We start from the raw sequence: 18,897 nt of genomic DNA, 5'->3' as shown, positions 1-18,897 counted from the left end.
ACATCCCAAGTGTTGCATCACTGGGCACAGAGCCCCCTCCAAAACCAGTGGAAGAAGCCATCCACTCAGCCCCTCCTTGCCAAGATGAAGCACACTGGGCACAAAGCCCCCTCCAGAACCAGAGGAGAAATGCATCCACTCACCCTATCCTTGGCAGGATGAAGAACACTGGGCACAAAGCCCCCTCCAGAACCAGTGGAAGAAGCCATCTACTCAGCCCTTCTTTGCCAGGATGACGCACACTGGGCACAATGCCCCCTCCAGAACCAGTGGAAGAAGCCATCCACTTGAGAGACTGTAGCCGTGCACTCCCCAGGACCAAGCATTGAGCAAACCACCCACTTGAGAGACTGTGGCCTTTCACCCACAGGACCAAGCAGTGGGCAAACCACCCACTAGAGAGACTGTGGCTTTGCACTCCCAAGGACCAAGCAGTGGGCAAACAACCCACTTGACAGACTGTGGCCTTACATCCCCCAGGACCAAGCAGTGAGAAACCCACCCACTTGAGAGACTGTGGCCGTGCACTCCCTAGGACCAAGCAGTGGGCAACCCACCCACTTGAGAGACTGTGACCTTGCACTCCCCAGGACATCGCTGTGGGCATGGAGCCCCCTCCTGGAGCAGTGGCGTTGTCCCATCTTCTGGCTGAGGTGCACCCCCCTTCACCCTCCCCCTGAGGTGCCTGTGTGTTTTCGACCTGATGTCCCTGCAGTGTTCTCTCCATATTGAGGCAGGAGTCAAGTGTGGGCTTGGCCTCTGAGTTTTAGCCCAGTGGCCCCTGGACATTTTGAGTGGCCAATGTACTGCGTTATGTACATATTGTATATTTTAGTAAATACTGTTTAAGCAATTCTTACGTATATCTGACTATTTCTAATATATCACTGATTTGACTCTATTCCTGTCCTTGCGTTCTTCCAGGGGGTTACAGGGTGTAAATGTAATATTGCTGCATGTGTATGGTGTTGTGGGTGAGGGTGAGGGGGTGGCGTGTTGCGTGTGTGTGTGTGTGTGTCACTCTCTTCCCCCCCTCCCTCCTGTGTCTCCTAGGTGCAGTACTCACCGTGGTCGTCGCCGCCGCCGTTGGTACTCCTGGTGGATGAGGAGGTAGACCAGCATGAGGAGGACCTGCAGCTCGTGCTCCATGGCGTCCTGGTTCTTCGTTGAGTGTCGAGAAGTGATTGGTTTCCCTTCGACGTACTGTTCCTGCCATGCTTTTGATGGCGTTGGTACCGCCCCAGAAAAGCTGGCGGATGGGCGGGTTGTGATGGGATGGGCGGTACATTGTCTTTCGCCTGGCTGTTGGCGGTTACCGCTGCGGTGTTTGTTGCTACCGCCGTGGCGGTCAGTGTGTTAAATTGGCTGTTTGTGTTGGCCCTGCGTCATTTCTTCTCTGGTCGGGTTGGCGATGTGTTGTTTTTCTCCCTCGTGAGAGAGCGATGTGTTGATTTCCGGATGGGACACCTCGGATCTGCGCAGGTTCAGGATGATTTTGATGCCCAGTTATGATGCGTGAGAAATCCAGTCGCACAGTGTTAGAAAACCACGCTGCGTGGGGTTTGCATCGTTAGCAGCAGCCACAAGCGGGTGCTGTGCATCGTTTCTCCAGCCGCTATGCGTCGAGCTCTCAGCCGCGATGCAGGTGGCGCGTCGATTTCAGCAGAGTAGCCTGCAGCGCATCATTTATCAGCTGCATTGCAGATGGTGCTTAAAAAAAATTCCTCCGTGGATTTCAGCTCTTGTTCTGCCAACTTCACTTTTCAAGGGCCCAGGGACTGGATATGACACCACTTGGCAGGGCAGGATTCTCAGCAGAGAGTCCATGTGCTGACAGAGGAAGTCTTTGATGGCCCTGAAACTTCAAAACAGGAGGCAAGCTCAGTTCAAGCCCTTGGAGATTCTTCTCAAGTAGGAATGGACAACATAGTCCAGTCTTTGTCCCCTTTCATAGGCAGAAACAGCAACTGCAGGATAGCCCAACAAATCACAGTCACAGGCAAGGGCAGCACTTCAGCCCTTCTCCTTGGCAGAGGTTCCTCTTAAATCCAACAGTGATCTTGAAGAAATCTAAGGTCTGGGGTTTTGGGTCCACCACTTATACCCCTTTCTGCCTTTGAAGTAGGCGAACTTCACTGTAAAACACATCAGTACATGTCCCACCTTTAACATACACTACACCCTACCCATGGGGCTACCTAGGGCCTATCTTAGGGGTGCCTTACATGTATAAAAAGAGAAGGTTTAGGCCTGGCAAGTGGGTACACTTGCCAAATTGAATTGGCAGTGCAAGACTGTACACACATACACTGCAGGGGCAGCTCTGAAAGATGTTTACAGGGCTACTCATGTGGGTGGCACAACCAGTACTGCAGGCCCACTAGTAGCATTTGATGTACAGGCACTGGGCACCTCTAGTGAACTTTACTAGGGACTTACTAAATCAAATATGCCAATCATGGAAATCCAATTACACATTAATTTTACACAGGAGCACTTGCACTTTAGCACTGGTCAGCAGTAGTAAAGTGCCCAGAGTACCATAAACAGCAAAAACAGCGTCCAGCACACAGACAAAATATGGGAAACAGAGGCAAAAAGACAGGGGAGACCACACAAAGGATGTCAGATCTAACATTGGTCATTAACCTCACCTTCTACAAATGGTCCACTCTGGTCAACCTCTAAGACTGGGCCAAGCACGCAATATGCCTCCCCTCTCAGACACCGTCACTGCGACGTGTCTGAGTCAAAGCTTTCATTGTCAGTCATAGAATACTGTTGAATCGCATTCTGATTCTGGACCGGAAATTAATTTTTAGTCACATGGGCATGTGGCTCACATTGATTGTAGGATTTCCCGCATTTTGTTGTACCGTAGGGGCTTGTTGGACTGGCATAATTTGAACTTGGTTTTGCACTGGCATTTGCTGGTTAGGCACATTCTGCATTTGCATCTGGTTTCCTCCCTGCATTTGATTATTATTTATTTTCTCTGGATTAAGCCTACATTTGCGCTTCCAATGCCCAACCTTGTTACAAAGGTGACAAGGAGTAATTTTCTTCAGCGTTGCAACATCTACATCTGTACTTGGATCAATCAGAACTCCTTAACCTCTACTTTGTATGGCAACCGTGCCTCCCTGAACACCTTGCATACCATTCTGAAATCTGACCCCTTATACTGCACAACCATTTCATGCAAATGCCTGATTCTGAAGTCTCTCTGCACCATTTTCGTCTGTGCTAACATTAACTTTTTTTTAAGCTTGTTCTGCTTCATCTCTTCATCTCCTGTTCATTACAGTACTTAGCATACTTAAGAATCTCATCCAACAACTTTGCCAACAAATCACATTCTGCTCTTGTCATAATACTCATGTACGTATTCTTTTACCTCCTGCTGAACCCTGTCACCCGCACATAATCCAAATCCTTTGGAGGAACTGTGCCTTTCAGGAAAATAATCACCCCATTGTATATTTTTCAATCACAGTATATGATGGTGCACCAATCTGAGAAGCTCTCTCTGGTTCTGTATCTGGCCAATGGACTGCAAATTTACATTCAGACCACAAATCATCTGGGACACCAATGACAAAGAGCATATTCAATTCAATCCACAACACCTTTGAAATCCTAACAAACCTTTCAACCTGTGTGTACCACTGCATTTGCTTTTCCCTCAATTTGGGAAACTTGTTTGCAAATGATGAAAGGTGTATCCTACTCAGAAGAACACGTCCATACTCATAACCTGGTATTTTTCTTAATGAATAAGATAAAGCCTATCCATCATCTAGGATCTCTAAACGTGGCTTTCTTTTTAACTCATCCGTTTATTTTTCTTCTCATATTTATTTTCCCCTTTGCTTTCTAATTTCTAAAAGTCACTTTCATCTACAGACACGTTTCACTAATTCAGTATGGTGCAATCACATTCGTGGAAAAAGCATTGTCTCAATTAATTCATCATCCAACTGCACTGCAGTGGGATGCTTTTTGAAATATCAACTTCATATACTTTGCCAATTCAGTCAATTTGTCATGTACAGTGGCAGCGCGACTTGTGATTTCTTTGCACAAAGAAATAAATTATTTTCTTGATACTGATTCACATGATCCTAATCCAAACACCCTAGCAACAGGTGCTGGTACATTCACAATGGAAGCAGTAACATTTATAGGCAATACAGCTTGTCTAGTTTCAGCTTGAGCAGGCACATTATTTGATACAATGGGTTAAGTAACAGGCTTTCTCATAACAGGCTGTGCTTTCACGGGCTGTGTTGCCGCAGACTACAACAGACTGTGCTACAATTGGCTGGGTCATCGGTTTTCAATGTGAAATGCCTTTTGAGCAACAAGGGCTATAGCCAATGTCACACTAGTAGTTGTTGTTGCACCAGACTTGTTCCAGGACCCACCACATAAGGTGGTGGACGTGCAGACAGTAGCTCATCTAAAATATCACCTGAATTAGTATCAGTATCTGATTTCGTTTAATCTTTTGTCTCCTTTTCCCCCCTTAATCTTTTTCCTTTTAGGTTTTTCTTGTTTTTCAGACTGTTCATTGTTCTCATTTGTAATTGAAGGGTATGGTCTAGCTCCCTCAACTATGTTCTTTCTCCAGCTCTGTTGATCATCCCAAATGAATTCTCTATAATTTCTCATTGCCCTTTCTGTTTGTATTCGGTATCTCTGTCCCTGTTACGAGCCATCTTATCCCATGCACTCAGTGCTTCGAATTGTGTTGGCCTAGGAGGAGGCTTAATTTCACAAAATGCAGCACGCACACAGACCTGCAGCTCCTTAAACTAGAGTGCACTATGTGGTGATGGTGCCCAGGAGCTGTAAGATGTGTGGCTAACACATTTTAGTGCAGCAGTGAGGACACCTGCACTAACATGCGTTAGTCTAACTCCTGTTGCATGGTCCTTGACAGGGCTGGAGGCTGAAAGGATATTCCTAGTTTTATTACACTCAAGGTGGCACTTTCTGCTATTCAGAATTACTACGTTTCAACTGTTACTAAAATACTTGGGTAATTTATAACTTTCCCAAAAATATTCCAGGACTGGAGTTAGAATAATAAATAAGACTCCTGGAATAGTTGGGGGGAAAGATGCTTTTTTCCTAAATATTGCTGAAAGATGCTATGATAAATGCTCTCTATATCATATGGTTCTTTATCTGCTTGCATGGAAGTCCTAACTTTTTGACTCCCAGTTCATTCTCCTGTTCCGAACCTTATGCATCAATACATATTTGTTATCCAATTCTTTCAGCTAAATTGTATACTTAATACTTCAATTAACTTATTTAAAAAATGCAATATAGCAGCACCCTCTTTAGTCAGCATCTGACTTCAGTAATAACAATATCATAGTGTATCTCAAGAACACCAGCAATAATTTGTAATAAACATATTTACTACTGACGTAATTCATGGGTGAAAATAATTTTTCTGCTAAGATTCCTGGGCAGGATAATCCTCACCTCCACCTCACTTCCTTAATAGAATTGAATCTTTGATTCTCTGTAGCTAAGAATTTCTTATATACCGTGTCCGGCCGGAGGCGAGGATTAAGCATCTTCTAAGCCTACTTACCACCAAAGACACCACTTCAGAAATGAAGTTGAAGAAGGACTTCTTAGAGGTTGATTTTGACGTCCAGTCTGCTGCATTCATGTCCTCCATTCGCCCTACCACAACAACTGCTTTGGATGCCATAGAGCCTCTGAAATGTGCTGTAGAACTGACACATCTATACCTGTCACTTGCATTAACACCTTACTTGTCTGGCAATGGAATGAGATTAAACCACCCTGCATGTTTTTTAATATAATGAAGAGTTGTCTCTAACCCAGAAGCCTTTCCTCCACCATCACGTTTTCATAGGTCTTCACACATTGGACTACACACAGCTTTGCCCTGTCTTTGAAAGATGGGTACAAAATGGATCTCGTCTTAGTCTTGGTCCTTCTGGCATTGCTGAAAGTGACTCTATCTAGCCTGAACATATGTCTGGAAATGTCCTGTGCCTCCCCATCGAAATCCCTATATGATAGGAAATATATCAGTATGGCCAGTTTCACTGCTAACGCGTTTCTGTTTAAAAATTAATTGGATTGCCAGGACAACAGGAGATTTAGAACATTATCTGATTCACTTACGGTGAAATATGTATGCTCCGGACATTTGGACAACCTTATCCCTCATCAGTTTACACACCCAAGGATGCTCCTCCACTGGGAGTTTACATCTCTCTGCAGTGTCCCACAACAATCGCAGATCTAAAGGTATTCATGTTGCATATACCAATCCTTTTGCCAACTTTTTCTCCAAGATCTAATTATTTCTCCATCCACCAACATCGCCTCTTTCTCCAGCTAGAGCAATATATCTTGATCATGCTTACAGTTCAGGCTTTTTGTTTGAAGTCTGCAGCGACCTTCAAAATTCTCTGGGCCATTCAACATCCCTTGAATTCTCAGGACCCTCAATCTGAGGCCCCGCTTTCATAATACTTGTCTTTCCAGGCAGAGGTGTCCAAAATCCCCCACTAGTTCAGCCATGTTCCTGAATCATGTGCCTTACTACTGATTGATATTTCTCACTGCCAATATATTTTCCATTTTCAGGAGGAGTTTGCAGCAAGATACGTTGTCCTTTGTGGGGGACTTGAGAGCAAATGAACCCACCACCAGTTGCAGGAACAAGTCTCCACTTCTGGCTCCCCAGCCCCATCAACTGGCATCCATCTCTGTAATAATGTCCTGTGAGACTCCAAAGATCACTCTTTCATTCCATGATTCCATATTATACGGCCGCCACTGGATTTCTATTCTGGCCCCCATAGATATTTGGATGAGCTCTAAGAATTCACACCTGGCCTGAGAATAGTCACGTTCTCTCTCTGAAGAGCTCTGTAGAGCAGAGGATGTTGCTAAATTACCTGAATTGATGACAACAGTAATCCTATTATTCTGGCCAATTCCCTGAAAGACAAAATGCCCCTTCAAATGATGATCCACAGTTCCTTCTTTATTGCTATCATTTTCATCTCTAGAAGGCTGATGTTATCCTATACGGAATCTATGACTAACCCCAGAAAGGACATTGTCTGGCTCGGATGCAGATCTGATTCTGTTCGTTAATGCTAAAACCCAGAGTCTATAACAATGTAATAGTCATTTTCAAATTGTAAGAAAGCTACTGTTGGCATTTATCCATCAGCAGAAGGTCATTAAGGTTTATGATTAGTCTGACTCCCATTGGTCTCAAGTATTCCACCCAGGACCCTGGTGAAGCATCGGGGATCAGGACAGCCCGAACAGTAGTGCTTGAAATGCATACACTTCATTCCTCTAGCATAATTGAAGAAATCTCTTGGTGTGGTGGAAAGATGGGGACCATCAGGTTGTCGTCCTTTGAATCGAGCCTGACCATGTAGTCTCCCACAAAGAGAACATCTCTAAAGAGATGGAGGCCTTCCATCTTGATGTGGCAGTAAACCAGACGTAACATCTAGGGTGTAATACTGACCTGTAAAGTACACCTTTGAACTCAATCTCCTTCATCTCCCTGTCTTATGATTCCACTCTTCTATGAGGAAACCGTGTACCATTTCAAGAACCCATGGGTTTTTCATCAAATCCTCCCATCTGCTCCTGTACCACCTCAATTGCCCCCTACCTTTAGAAGGGAAAATAGATAGTCATTGCATTTATAGTCCTTGTAGGGTATTCTCACCTTTCCTAAACAATTATCTGCTGCCCCTGCCTCCTGAGTAGGTTAATGAAGGGAAGAAGAGTCCTGTTTGGCGAGTTATTATGCCATCCATTACACCTTTTGCTGTGCCCTCTGAAGGAACCCTGATTAAATGAACAGCTGAAGGGGAATACCCTGCCTCTTCCAGCCCCAGAGAAATCCTTTCTTGAAAGAATGCTGACTCAGATGTGGCCGTATAACCTAGTTTGGGGTCAATGGGCATGAGTAGGGATCTGTGTTTTTCCACAGACAGTATGCAGTTGACATTGGCCAACATACACACAGCCAACTGAGCCCAACTGGAAACGACTTTGGCAGACATAGGGTTTCCCAAGACCTAGCCCTCCTCTGCCAGCTTCAGTATCTTAATGAGAGGATCTACCACATCCAGGAGTTTGTCCTGCAGACCCTCCATGAGAGAACAATCCCGTTCTTGGGATCAGTTGCACATCCTGGAGTCTATCTCTGGTGTCAAGATCACTATGCCTTGGAGGGAGGGTCTGGGGCACTCTGTCCTTAGCTTCACCCTTAAATCCCTGTATCAAATTTCATGGCAGCCATGAAAGGCCATTGAGTGCAACTACACCATGGTTTGTCCTGGATGTGTCTAGGAAGGGTACCCTGTAGTTGCTCATCCTGATCGCAGTGCCTAACCCACCATGAACATGTATCCCTATATGGGAACCTACTGCACATATGAAAGCTGGAAGTGGGGTCAGATAATAAATAAATAAACAGTTTATTCAGCAAAATACCAAAACGTAGAGGAGAAAGACTAATGAGTGACAACTTTCTCTCAGCAGTGTGAGAAAGAGAATGATATGAAATACATAGAGGACGGTATACTGGGCTGGCTACCTTGATTAGTGGAACACATGATCATTTTGTTCCACTCTGATTTTCCTGTATTTTTTGGGGAGTACAGTTGGGATATCATTAAAGGGATATACTTGGTAACAACTGTTATATGGAATAAAGACATGGATAATTCTTGCTTCCGGTCCTGACACAGAATTATTATCACATATGTCAATATTGAGGAATTTATTAAGGGTTATTTAGAGACAGAACAAAGAGCATTTTATTAACTTGGTTTGGGGTGGCTCAGGTTTAACAAGGCAAAAATTAAATTGTGATATTTTTGATACAACAACCGAGACCAGCTGTTTTTATGCCATTCTTGATGTAGCACACTCATGACCTCAAAAACAGGCAATAGTGTGCTTCCATGCTGGTGTGAAGACGTTCTATTACAGTCAGTAAGGAAAAACCTTGAATTTATGCATCGTGTTGTATTGCAGCATTATATATAGCGCTTACTTTCCCTGTGTGGCTGCAAGGAAACACTTGCCTACAAGGGCATCAAGCTACGCCATATGAAGTGTGTGGTTGGAATGGTGTTGTCTTTGTTTTTTGGTCCCATGTGGAAAGTGTTTCTATGTATTGCATGATGCCTATCGTGGTGCAATTATTGTTTTATTGGATGCAGGGCTTAGCAGTGTGGTTGATGAAAATATGTGCAAGAGAGAAGCACAGTTTATGGTTTCCAATAGGCTGGCAGTTCTGAGCAGCTCTGCAGGACCCTTTACAATATGTCTTATGATCATAGTTTACTCAGCTGGTTACTGCACTGGGTTGTGCACCCTGATATTTTTGGTCCTGAGCAGGCCTGGCTGGAGACAGAATTGGTGAGGTGGCATGCTGGGATGATATTAACAAAATCCATCCCATGTCTGAACATCATTCTGAGACGTAAAGAAGAGGTAACTGGAACCTGCAGTGGTGGCCTAAATTAGAGTCCTCCGGTTGGCCACCAGTATGGGACAGATTTCTTCATTTATTCCAGGCCTGTCTAGTTGGTGATGGTTGTTTTATTGGATGGTACAGTACTTGTTGATGAACAAGACCCATGCCATATATTTCTTTTGTGATAGTAAGAGGATTAAGCTATGCTTCGCTGCACACTGCAGAGTGTTATGATATTAGTGTAGGCCAGAAGGGTTATATATGAATCCACAGACTATATAAAACCCAGGCTACCAATAGGTCAGCCCTTCTTAGCTTACCTGTGTGGTTGCTTTATCTCTTGGATAATCTGTATGCCAATTCCACTGGATTATAGCACCGGTGAATGTGTTAACCTCAATTACTAGCAGGTAAAATGCCCCTGGATACACAATTCAGAACAGTATTTTAAATACAGTCAATAAGAAAGAACTGAATCAAAAAAGAGAGTTTGAGATCAGAAATTTAGAAAACTATGAAGGTTTATCAATTTTAAGTGCAATACAGAAAATAAGAGAAATGCAAATGCTAAAGCAAATCTCTTTGAATGCATCAAATGACTTAGAAATATTGCCCTGAAAGCTATCACTTACAGAAAAATTGCAATAATAAGCTGTATGTGGAAAACAGACTGAAGCCCTGATTTTGAGTTTGGCGGATGGGTTAATCTTTCATAAACATGACGGATATCCCACCTCCTGTACTACAAGTTTTATAGGCTATAATGGAATTGTAATGCAGCGGATGGGTTGTCCATCACGTGTGTGATGGAGAACCCCTCCACCAAACTCTAAATCAGTCCCTAAGTCTCATATGTGCAGCAAATCAGCAGAGAGTCAGACGGCATCCCTTGTAGAAACCCAAAAGTCTCCAAATAGTCTCTAGTTCAACCTCGGATTCGAGGGTTTATATAGGTGATTTCATCATAGAAAACAATGGAAATTTCAAATTCAGCAAGTGATGAGTAAAAGTATAATTCATCAAATCATACTGCAATATTCTGAAGCGTCATACTGTCAAGAACCCCTTTTAAGGGGGCTACAGAGCACGCAGTGGCTAATGGGCCCAACCATGTTGCTTAAGATATTTTACTCCTGATGTCCCTGGGCCCAACCTACTATGGATCCTGAGCAACTGGGCCAAGTACCCCTTCTGCACTTGACTCTCAGTAGTAGCTGTGGATGAACAGTCAAAGGCTTCTTCATGGGATGAGGTGGGAAGTGTAGATAGAGGTTGGTGAACACAATTCAGAACTCAAAGTGCACTCAGTAATGTCAATAAATCAATGTCCAGTCAAATATTTGTTTTTATCTTACAAAATAAGTATTTTATTTCTAACTCTACACATTTAAAGACGTATTTTAACATGTATAAGCCAGAACACACTCCCCCTGAGGTCAGGGGTCTAGTGTTTATATGGCAAACCATTTTCCATCCTCTGCCTTGCATTATGTTTAAGGTTATTCCCCACAGAACAGCACAGAAGCATTCTGTGTTTAAGCAAGTGCCCAGAATGTGGGTATTTGCAGTGCTCCAGTCCTGCTGAGTCCGGTCTGTTTGCATGCGGAAAGAGCGGCAGCACCCAGCAGATGCAGGCTCTTTCCTGAGCAGCGTGTCCGTCCTAGACCACGATCGGAGGTGACCCAGGTTTCCATTGGAGCAATACGTTCAGCTGTTCCCCACACAGGGGGAGGGAGTAGATCTTCCTGCTTCCAACTGGGTCCCAGTAAAGGAGGTAGTCCTATGAACATCTTTCGGAGTCCAGGGGGCAGGTCTTGATGCTTAGTTTCGACCTGCAGTTAACAGCTTCAGTTTTTCCAGAGAAACAGCCCAAACTTGGCAATATTATATACCAGAAGCCCTTCTGGTCATACGGGGTTGCCGCTTGCAAGGCATCAACCTCTCCAGTGGAGCCACCTATATTGTACCGGCCCCTCCTGGCATACAGGCTCGCTGCTAAGGTGCACACAATTCTTGGTGCTTTATCCGGTTTCTACAGTGGTCCCCCTGGCATACAGGATCACCGCAATGAGGAGGTATGGGCTTTGCGCTCTCCGCATGGTGTGTGCACCAACGGCCCTCTCCTAGCATATGGGAGTCACCAACTCAATCTTACGCACAGGCTTCTTTTGAAGTATACATTTTTCTCTCCCTTCTTCTTCTTAAAAGACTGTCTGTCTCAGCCGAAGAGACTTCAAAGCTGACAGTCCCACAACACAGGCCAGGGGAGTGACTAGAGTTCACACCTGGATGCCAGCCACAGTGATATGTGCATGAAAAGGTTGATCCTGGGCTTCCAGCCCTACTCGTTATGGTTCTCTTGTCAGCCCCATTACCTTCCTGAGATGTGTCCATGTGTCCACGATCTATCACTGAATTAAAGAGCTCCCTTTTGAAGTGTACAGGGGGAGTCTCTCTCTCTCTCTCTCTTTCTCCAGTGTGTCCTACCCAGCTCACAGGAAGGCAACAGTACGCAAATTTCTCTGGCAGTGATTCCCTCTACTACTCATGTCTTCACCAGACAGGTCTGGGCCTCCCAAAATGGAGCTCAGGGTCCTCGATCTAATATACCACTACAGGCACCCCTGCACTCTTGCAGTCAGTATATGGCCTTAGTACCTACACTGTCTGATACTGTTACCTTCATGCATTGTGCCATCACATATATATATAAACCAGCTTACACATTCATTCTGTGTGCACTGCTCAGTACTGTAGCCTTTCTGTATTGGGCACTGGTGTGCTATTTGCTAACACATGCACTGCCATTACACACATTGATTGTGCCTGCACTGCAAAACACTCCACCCTTCATGTAATGTATTTCTTGCAAGGAGACATACACGGAGCACGTGCTTCTACTGCGCGCACACTGCACAGCACTACATCTCTCATGTAAAGTATCCCTGACAGGTAAACATCAACCCCATACAAGCATTGTCCATGCATTTACTGTGCAGCTCTGCTCTATCCCTGTACTGTACCCTTCGCAGGCACACACATATTTCTGCACTGTGCAGCACTCCACATCTGCCTGCTGTAGGCCAATGATGAATTAAGCATACAGCAGCAGAACTTAAAAAATCTGATTGAGCCTGTAGGCCTCACTCCAGTGACACAGGTTAAAAAGAACCTGTTAACTCCTACTGATCACTACCCGGTATGCTCCCACCACTGCACTTCTGCTAATTAACTCCTGGTGAAGGCAGTGGCATTTCACATCTATAAAGGTTAGCACTTTGGGGGACCCTCTGGTTCCAAAAAGTCTGCTATCCATGAGACAGGCCTATGGCGCACACACACACACACACACACACACATGATCCGTGTTTGCTTATGACAACAAGAATCAGCATTAGGGATCCAGACAACTGTGCAGTTGAGCACTTGGGGCAGGGGTACACGTCCTTTACAGTGCAGATTACTTTTCCATCCCAACACTTACCATCTTAGCATTATCCCACTACATGAATATTGATCCGCCCCTCCTGACTTAATGTCATCTCGAGGTGCCAGAATGAACTAGTTACATAAACAACAGAAAACAATTATAAATTAATGAAATGCCATGTACGGGCAGGAAAAGCTTTTGAAAGTAGCAAAAGGCTTCCTCCATGGTTTCTTTGAGAACATTTCAAACAAAATACAGTGCATGTCTTCCTACATGTGATGTTCATTGAGAATATAAACACACAATGAACATGATGCAACTGCAGCCATATTTATAAAGCTAGAATTGAAACCTAACATGCTTAGTTTAGTGTTAGTCAAATAACTTCACAAAGTCCCCCTCTGATGATTACATCGTCACTAAACCCTAAACTATGTATAATACAGTATGCATCACTTTCTGTTTTTTGCGTCTCCTCCTTCCAATATTTTAAGGTTGTTATAAACTTAAACTTTGATGCCCTCCAACTCGATCTGGGCACACTTCCTCTTAAATTGAGCTAACACCATCTTCTTGCGCTCCCAATGTAGTCCCATTTCAAAGGAATAGCACAACTGCATCAGTTAGCAAACTAATTGTAGGGGTTAGTATGATACCAGCATGCTTCCCCCAAACTATGAAACCATTCACCAACTCCTCTAAATCCCTTCTGAGTCTCACTAAACCAGGGATTAAATGATTCCCACAAACCATCCTCCTCAGTAGCTTTTCTTTCATAAGATATACAAGTAATATTGTTTTTATAAACATCATAAGCTTACTGTTATCTGGAATAAAGGTACATCACTCTTGGACCCTCAATACACGACAAGCTCAGCCCTCCTTTGCAAAAAGGATATCTTACGCAAGGCGGTTCTGCATAATCACAGCACGCATAGCTATTAGCTCCTGATTTATTTTAGTTAGTGTTCGCGCAGTGTTAGAGGCAAGGCGATCAATAAGTGTAGTTAATATTCTAATGTTCACATCATTCATAGCTACACCAATAGACGAAATCATGGCACCCAATACATCTAACACGACTTGTCCAACCTATGCTGCTCTTTTTTCAAACACACAGTAGCATTTAATTAATTTATATGGTAAACCAGAGGGCATGTCAGAGCAATTTAGCAATGTCCCATCCATTATGAGGTAGGCTAAAATAAACAGTCTTACCACACACAAAATAAATGCCTCTAAATATTGGCTTTTCACTAACCAAAAGCTCTTTATCTACCACATAGCTTCTTTCACACTTACCCTCTCTACCAAACTCTATCAGTCTAGTTCCCTTAGGTCTCTGACGCACCATACACAATTCCCCATTCCATTAATGCTCCATTGTCACGCTCAGATGCACATTCGAATTTCTAATTTTTTCATAAGCTTTAATTTGTTCTCTAATTTTTTTCAAACACGTTTCCAATTTCTCAAAATTTGCTCTCTCTTCTCATTATATTCCTTAACAAATTAACACTCCTCTTCAGTTAAGCAACAAACATGCTTAATCTTACCAATATTAAAATTCAAGCAAGGTTGTGCAATTCATCCTCAAATGTTTAGAATAAGTCATACAAGTCCCAGAGTCTTCAGAAACAGAGAGTTCTTCAGCAAAGTGTTCAAGTCCAAAAGACATGGCAACTAAAACCTCTGCTTATGAAGAACACTAACAAAAACTTTGCAAGGTAAACTATACGAAAGAGACAATTGGAAAGTTGTTGCACCTTCATCAGCTGAGCATAAAGGATATATACACACATAACAATCTTTAACATTCCTTATATTAACATACTCCTCCCTAACACATCTGAGTATTTGTGGTCTTTGCACTTACCTATTGATCTATCTGTATGTGGTAATCGTAAGTGTTCTGTTTTATTATATATGGTAGTTAATTCACCTTGTGAAGGAGAAACATATCCAATATGAGAAATTAGACATAACATTAAGCCAACTAGAATTATTAATACCACTATCTATGAAAATATACTAAAACATTTACAGCATCTGCTGTATTCCATCTTCTACCGAGGAAAAACAGATAAAGTACAGAAATGTACCAATGTTCTAGAGGTGAAAAATAAGAATAAAGATTTTTATCCAGTTTATTAATTAATTTTATTTTTTTATTTTTTATTTTTAGAAAACATCTTCACCAGGATCCCTAAAGTACAAAACAATAATCAATAAAATTCAAAATTACAGCTTCAAAGCTCATCAGGACTTAGCAAATATTCAAGGTACTTCATCTTCTTCTTCTGGTTCGTCTTCAAAAAAGAACTGGCAACAATTTGTCAAATCATAGACTTCCACATCTGACTCTTCACCTGGGGAACGTTGATGCTATGTAACTCCACTAAAGAGATGTGTACATACTATTTTGCACTCTCTCTCGGTTGTCTTTTGGCTACAGGTGATTCATTTTCACTATTCTCAGAATCAACGTCAATTGTCTCTGGTTCTTCTCTGATTGATTGTGATTTCTAATACTTCCAGTGCAATCTTTTTCTGCTTTTCACAGATACAGGCCACTTTCCTCCTCGATGTATATTCTCAGCTTCTGTTTGTGACTACTGCTGAATCCTCTCCACTCACAGCTGACGTTTGCTTTGATCAATATAAACAACTTGGCTCACTGTAAACCAGTTTTCTTAAGGTGTTCTTGTCTTGAGACTCAAATTTTCTGCTTCACTTTTTCCCAATCAGGTATTTCAGTCTCTTCTTGCTATTCATGACTTTACAATGCTTTTTCTTGATTTTCAGTTTCCTGACCTTCAATCTGATGACTTCCACCTTCACCAGGAGCTTGTTCTCCTTCCCCCTTCAGATTCAGTAGCTGTTGTCTCTACTTCTTCATCTGCAGTCTTCACTCTTTTTATATGACTCCATGGATCCACTTTGGGATACAAGCACTCTTCACAGCAGTGTTATTCACAGGTATTATTTGATGTGGCCCCTTCCACCATGGTTCTAAATAGTTATTGCAGACATATTTCTTTATTAGCACTCTATCTCCTGGTTGCAGTGCATGGCACTGGATTTCTTTTGTTGACGATGTTGCCAAATTTGCCTGATAAACAGATTTCACCACATCAGCTAGACCTTTAGAATAATCCAATACAATGCCATCACTTACTGATGCAGGTGCTGCTGAAGGATTACAAGGGATCCACATAGCCCTGTCTATGAGGATTTCATGAGGAGAGGGACCAGTCTTTTTGTCTTAAGTACTTCTCATGAGAACAAGAGAAAGAGAAAGAGCATCTGGCAATTTCAAAGTTGTTGAGGTACATACCTCCGCAAGCTTGGACTTAATTGTGCCATTTATCTTCTCTACTACATCTGAGGCTTCTGTTTTGCAACTGCAGAGAAACCTTTGCTCAATTTGTAAAGCTATACACAGTCCTAATTCTTAAAATTAGTTCATTAGTCTGTCTCGATAGAAGTAAGCATGCCAAATCTTGGTGTTAATTTTCTTAACAAGAATTTAGCTACGTTCATACTGCCACTTTTCCTGGTTGGATAGACTTCCACTCACTTAGAAAATAAACTTTCACCAGAATATATCTGAGCTCAATATAAACAAACATTTCTGTCAAGTCTGTCATAAGTTTAGTGAATAATTCTGTAGATTTGCCTCTGTGACTCCTAGTAACTTGTGTACACTTTCCCTGTTTCTTTAACAAGTGATATATCTTTCACATAAATCTTCTCCTACACTATAGAATTTTTAATTTGACCAATATTCCTTTAAAATCCTGATATATTGTTTCTTCCTACATGTGTCTATCCGTGAATGAATCTGGCCATGCCCTGCAGCATTGACTATAAAAGATCATATTGGTGATCTGGAGTTACCCAAAAAACATTGTAATCCCTCTTGCAGTCAGCTGTTTCCACCGTTTCTTTTCATCCTGTGGTACCGCCCCTTGTAGCTCTTTGAGTTCATTTAAAGTCGCCCATATTTGATTCAACAAAAAACAGTTTATATTATCTGTATCATCCATTTTTGTATCAACTTCACGTTGTACTTGTTTCCTTTTTGTTTTTGTTCATTTAACTTCATTGTTACAATTTCAAGAGCACAATATTTTGCAACTTTATCGGCATAGAGATTGTTCATCACCTAACACATGAGAATTGCACTTTACAGCCAATATCTCACGAGATTGTTAAATGAGTTCCAAAATATTTAGAGTGTATGTCCCATTATGTATTGGACTACCACAGTGTAAGAAGCTGGCCTGGTGTGTGGTGGGTACCTGAGGTACTTACACCTTATCCCAGGCCCAAGTATCCCCTATTAGTGTAGGGTAGGCAGTGTTTAGAAGCCTGGCTCTCTAGAGGTAGCTGTGGATTAGCAGCCGAGATTTATCTAGGAGGCATGCAGAGCTCATGCAAAACAATGTAGTCACACAGCACTTACACACGTGAAAAAAAACACTGCGAATGTCAGATCCCCACCTAGATAAGTGGAATGTGTAGGGGGAAGCTGGGGGAAATAGGAAACCCCAAAGGTAAGTACCACAGTGCCCCCCAGCGACCAGTAGGAAAGGAGAAAATTACTGGATTTTCCCCAAACCACCCAAAGGAACTAAAAAGAAGATAATGCAACACCTAGACAAGACTGCAAGAAACCAGTGGTGGATTCCTGAAGAGGAAGACTTGTGGAAGAAGGGGACCAAGTCCAGTAGTCACAGGAGTGTCCGGTGGTGGCAGGAGCCACTAACCCCCCGTCTGTGGTTGCAGGAATTGGTCGACGGTGGGACGAAGACAGTCAGCAATACAGCCCTGGAGTCGGTGAAGAGTTCCTGGAGGCTGCAGTCGACGTCCCACGTCGGATGGAGGATTGCAGTCTGTCTGTGGCATGGAAAAGCCACCAACAAGCCTTGGCACAGGCAGAAATCGCAGTGAAGCAAAAGTGGACCTGCCGGAGACCAGCAAGGTCAAACCCATGGGGGGAGTCATAGGTGGGGACCCTCAGCGAGTCAGAGAGTCCATAGAAGGAAAGGCAGCCCACACAGGAGCCCCACTGGACGAGGAAAGAGGAGTCGCAGAGGAGCCTTCGCAGCACAACTGAAGAAGGGTCCCATGTTGCAGGAGAAGCACGCAGAGGGCTGTGTGTCGCAGGGAAGAGTGCTGGGGCTACACAGAGCCTGAAGATCCCTTGAAGGAGATGCCAACAAGCCTTGGTAGCTGCAAGAGTCACAGTGCCTGGGGATGCTGTCCTGCATGGGAAGGCAAGGGCTTACCTCCACCAAAGTTGGACAGCTGGTAGAGATGACCAAGGGGACCACTCCATACTACCACCCATGATGCAGGATCCACACAGCTCAGGATGAGAGGAGGTCCATGCAAACGGGCATCATCGTAGTTGGTGCCTGCTGACGCATGGGAGTGACTCCTTCACTCCAAGGGAGATTCCTTTTTCCTTCTCGTGCAGGCTGAAGACTTGCTGTCCTCAGAGAATGCGCAGCCAGGGAAATGTTGCAGAAGCTGGAAGGAGCTGTGGAAACAATGTTGCAAGCAGAGTCTTCATTGTGGATGAAGATTGTGGGTTCCTGGAGGGTCCTGTCGCAGTTCCAGTGGCTAGAAGTCGAAGTAGAGGTTGCAGAGGAGTCCTGCTGGAATCTTGCAAGCTGAATCTGAGGACCCACCCAAGAAAGGGACCCTAATTGGCCCTGAAAGGGGGATTAGTCACCTAACCAGGTGACCACCTATCAGGAGGGGGCTCTGACGTCACCTGCCTGACCTGGCCACTCAGATGCTCCCAGAGTCCTCTGCCAACCTTAAATTCAAGATGGCAGAATCAAGGGACCCTCTGGAGGAGCTCAGGGCACCACCACTGGGGTGGTGATGAACAGGGGAGTGATCACTCCCCTTTCCAGTTTCGCAACAGAGCAGG

This window comes from Pleurodeles waltl, chromosome 7, assembly GCF_031143425.1.
Source record: "Pleurodeles waltl isolate 20211129_DDA chromosome 7, aPleWal1.hap1.20221129, whole genome shotgun sequence".
In the NCBI taxonomy this organism is placed as follows: domain Eukaryota; kingdom Metazoa; phylum Chordata; class Amphibia; order Caudata; family Salamandridae; genus Pleurodeles; species Pleurodeles waltl.
Note: the sequence above shows the minus strand (reverse complement) of the source record.